Raw genomic sequence first — 5,126 nt, forward strand, 5'->3', positions numbered from 1 at the left:
AAATCAGGGTGCCGTCACCTAAGGAAGGAGGAATGAGATCTTGAGCAGATATTCATGCGAGATGTCCGTGGACCACAGAACACAGCCAGAGACATAGCATCAGAGAGGGGGAGGGAGAGCCAGAGCTAGATGGACCATTAGGGAAGCCAACCACTGACACAGGGGAAAGAAAGCGACTTTTGTAATTTTGAGAAGAAAAGTGACTTGTTTTTAACAATCAGGAAACACAGCTGGGTGTGGTGGTTCATGCCTATAATCCCAGCACTTTGGGAGGCCGAGGTGGGCGGATCATGAGGTCAGGAGATCGAGACCATCCTGGCTAACACGGTGAAATCCCATCTCTACTAAAAATAAAGTTTTAAATTAGCTGGGGATGGTGGTGCATGCCTGTAGTCCTAGCTATTCAGGAGGCTGAGGTGGGAGGATTACTTGAGCCCAGGAGTCCATGACCAGCCTGGGCAACATAGGGAGACCCCATCTCATATTTTAAAAAGGAGAAAATAAAAAGAAACAGTTATTACATGGATGTTCATAGCAGCATTATTCACCACAACCAAAAGGGGGAAACAACCAAAATTTTCATCAACAGATAAATGGGTAAACAAGGGCTGGGTGCAGTGGCTCACGCCTACAATCCTAGCACTTTGGGAGGCTGAGGCGGGTGGATCACCTGAGGTCAGGAGTTCGAGACCAGCCTGGCCAGGCATGGTGGCGGGCACCTGTAATCCCAGCTTCTTGGGAGGCTGAGGCAGGAGAATTGCTTGAACCAGGGAGGTGGAGGTTGCAGTGAACCAAGATGGCATTACTGCTCTCCAGCCTGGGCAACAGAGCAAGACTCCATCTCAAAAACAAACAAACAAACAAAAAATGGGGTCTATACCCACAATGGAATATTATTCTGTCATCAAAAGCAAGGAAATTCTGACACATGCTGCAACCCAGGTGACCCTTGAGGACATTATGCTAAGTAAAATAAGCCAGACTCAAAAAAACATATATCGTGTGATTCACCTAGAGTAGTCAAATTCATGGAGACAGAAAGTAGAACAGTGGTTCCCAGGGCCTTGAGGGAAGAGGTTTAGGGAGTTAATGGTACAGAGTTTCAGTCTGGAAGATGTAAAAGTTCCGGAGGTGGATGGTGGCAATGGTTGCACAACAATGTGAATGTATTTAATGTCACTGATTTGAACTTAAAAGTGGTCAAAATAGTAATTTTTATGTTATGTATATTTTCCCACAATAAAAATTAAATTAAGGCTGGGCGCGGTGGCTCACGCCTATAATCTCAGTGCTTTGAGAGGCCGAGGCGGGCGGATCACGAGGTCAGGAGATGGAGACCATACTGGCTAACACGGTGAAACCCCGTCTCTACTAAAATATAAAAACTAGCCGGGTGTGGTGGCTGGCGCCTGTAGTCCTAGCCACTCGGGAGGCCGAGGCAGGAGAATGGCGTGAACCCGGGAGGCGGAGCTTGCAGTGAGCCGAGATCGCGCCACTGCACTCCAGCCTGGGCGACAGAGCGAGACTCCGTCTCAAAACAAAAAACAAAACCAAAAAAAGTTAAATTAAAAGAAAGAAACAATCGCTATTGGGACTGAGAGGAAGAAAGCGATTTCGCCCCACACTTTCTTGGCAATACACGTAACTCAGACTGTCTAGTACGGTGCCCTACAAACAGAATAAATAAATAAAAATTTCCTGGATATATCACTAAAGTAACTTGAGATGTTCTGGCCCCGTCACCAAGCCAGCGATGATTTCTTTTCTTTTCTTTTCTTTTTTTGAGAGGAAGTCTCACTCTGTTGCCCAGGCTGGAGTGCAATGGCACTTGTGAGCCACCTTGCCAGGCCACCAGCAATAATTTCTGAGCAAATGTTAAGATCATCATCCTCTGGCCGGGCACGGTGGCTCACACCTGTAATCCCAGCACTTTGGGAGGCTGAGGTGGGTGGATCACCTGAGGTCAGGAGTTCGAGACCAGCCTGGCCAACGTGGTGAAACCCCATCTCTATGAAAAGTGCAAAAATTAGTCAGTCATGGTGGTGCACAGCTGTAGCCCCAGCTACTTGGGAGGCTGAGGCAGGAGAATTGCTTGAGTCTGAGATGCGGAGGTTGCAGTGAGCCGAGATCACGCCACTGAACTCCAGCCTGGGCGACAGAGCAAGACACCGTCTCAAAAAAAACAAAAACAAAAACAAACATACAAAAATCATCCTGTACATGTCACATCGTGGCCCTGAATACTTGAGTCTTTGTGGGAACCTCAGCATTATCTCACACAGACCTGATCATCAGCATGTGGCTGTCAGCCTTTCCCAAATAGCCCAAATCCCCTTCAGTTCTCAACCCTTCTTGCTCATAGAGCACATCAGGCAACATCTAGAGACCTTTTTTTTAGATGGAGTCTTGCTCTATTGCCCAGGCTGGAGTGCAGCGGTGCCATCTCGGCTCACGGCCACGTCCACCTCCCAGGGTCAAGCAATTCTCCTGCCTCAGCCTCCCGAGTAGCTGGGATTATAATTTTTGGTTGTTATAACTGGGGGAGCAGGGAGATTTCATGGATAGAAGCCAGAGATGCTGCTAAACATGTCAGAATGCACAGGACAGATCCCAACAACAAAGCTATTCAGTCCTAAATGTCGATAGTTGCCAAGGCCAAGCCCGCCCCGGAAGCCCTCTTACCTGTCCAAAAGCTCAAACATGCACGTGCACACACACACACCCTCACCTATGTCCTCCTAGGTACCTTCCTGGTCTGTGTTAATTTTCAATGAATCACAAGAAGTTTACAGCATAAAAATACACTTCTAAAATTAACTTATTGCTCAATATCCTTTACAGCAAAGGGTCATGCAATACATTTGCCTTGGGTTCAATTCCATGCTTGAGATTCTGCATGACAGGGTAGGGGCAGGAAGAGGAAGGGAAAGGGAGGGGCATTGAGATGCACCCATAGCGCAAACAATAAGGACTGATGCCCCCTCCCACCCGGCTGGGCCCCACTGAACCATCCTGACCTCAACACGCAGATGTAAATCACCGATCAGGTGCAATACACAGAACGGACTTTCTGGAGGTTTCAAGGAGGGTTAAGGGGTAAAGAAGGGAAATCATGCTGTTTGAAAAAATATGTTTAATATAAGCATACAGCCAGATGTAGTGGCTCGTACCTGTAATCCCAGCACTTTGGCAGGCCAAGGCAGGTGCATCACCTGAGGTCAGGAGTTTGAGCCCAGCCTGGTCAACATAGTGAAACCCCGTTTCTACCAAAAATACATAAAATTAGCCGAGTGCGGTGTAGTCCTAGCTACTGAGAAGGCTGAAGCAGGAGAATCGCTTGAACTGAGGAGGCAGAGGTTGCAGTGAGCTGAGATCATGCCACTGCACTCCAGCCTGGGCAACACAGCAAGAAAAAATATATTTTGGCTCCCCACCAAAAAAAAAAAAAAAGTATATATATAAAATAAAACTGTATGATTATATATATACGTATAAATGTATAATGTATGTATGTATATGTGTATATATGTATATGTATATATGTACAAATGTAATATGTATATATGTATAAAATCATACAGTTTTATTTTAAAAACCGAATACATATTGGCCTTTCTGTGTTTCTCGAGAGGTGGTTTAACTTACAGAATGTTGCAGTTTGACACTTTTTATCAGGCCAGAAGTTAAACTTTCTACTTGATTGACAAAAATTCTTTTTGTGAAACAAAGTCAGAAAAATAAAAACAAAAGCAAAAAAATCTAATTACATATTCCTCTCCCTGCTTTTTTTCTGAGACAGAGTTTCGCTCTTGTTGCCCAGGCTGGAGTGCAATGACACGATCTCGGCTCACAATAACCTCCACCTCCCAGGTTCAAGCCAGTCTTCTGCCTCAGCCTCCCAAGTAGCTGGGATTATAGGCATGAACCACCACGCCAGGCTAATTTTGTATTTTCAGTAGAGACGGTGTTTCTCCATGTTGGTCAGGTTGGTCTCGGACTCCCGATCTCAGGTGATCCGCCCTCCTTGGCCTCCCAAAGTGTTGAGATTACAGGCGTGAGCCACCGCGCTGGCCCCTCTCCTTGCTTTGAAATGTTTTGTATCCAGACAGCTTCCGGGTGGATGAGTTAGTCTCGACAAATATTTTCCCCCAGGTGTTTTGTTTTGTTTTGAGACAGAGTCTTGTTCTGTCACCCAGGCTGAAGTGCAGTGGCTCGATCTCGGCTCACTGCAACCTCTGCCTACTGGTTCAAGCGATTCTCATGCCTCAGTCTCCCAAGTAGCTGGGATTACAGGCACTCACCACCACGCCCAGGTAGTTTCTGTATTTTTAGTAGAGATTGGGTTTCACCATATTGGCCAGGCTCGTCTCGAACTCCTGGCCTCAAGTAATCCACATGCCTCAGCCTCCCAGTGATGGGATTACAGGTGTGAGCCACCACACCCAGCCAATACCCCTAGGTTTTAAATGTATACTATTGCATTTACGTTTTTTTTTTGTTACGTTAAATATAATAGAATTACATCATTTAACTTACGGATGACTGTATAACTTACGTTTGTAAAATCCTACTCCATTAGACCAATGACTAGAAGTATAAGAGTGATAGTTATTCAATAGGATTCCAACAAAAAATGCCAAATTGGCCAGTCTTTTCTACAGTTTTTCAAAGAACAGAATATATGTGGCTCTGATTAAGCAAGATGTACGTTCTAATTCAACAAATATGTATTGAACATACACTATAAAGAGTTATTAAAGTTCTATGCTAGGTGCTGTCATATGTATTTGGCTTAGTAATCAAAACAATAAAATATCTTATACAGAATATTTAAAAACCGATGGAAATAATCCTTGTAAACAACTGGAAGCACTGCATAATTTTCCACCCTTTCTTTTATACTTATTGAATGGTTTAGATGACCAGACAGGTTTTTTTTTTTCTTTTTTTTTTTTTTCTGTCTTTCCTTTAGTCTAGCTTAGAGGGTCTGAATTGTAATGTTCGTAAGAATTGTGAACATTAGGGCTGGCGCAGTGGCTCACTCCTGTAATCCTAGCACTTTGGGAGGGCGAGATGGGCAGATCACTTGAGGTCAGGCGTTCGAGACCAGCCTGGCCAACATGGTG

Source organism: Mandrillus leucophaeus, unplaced genomic scaffold (genome assembly GCF_000951045.1).
Source record: "Mandrillus leucophaeus isolate KB7577 unplaced genomic scaffold, Mleu.le_1.0 Scaffold32, whole genome shotgun sequence".
Lineage (NCBI taxonomy): Eukaryota > Metazoa > Chordata > Mammalia > Primates > Cercopithecidae > Mandrillus > Mandrillus leucophaeus.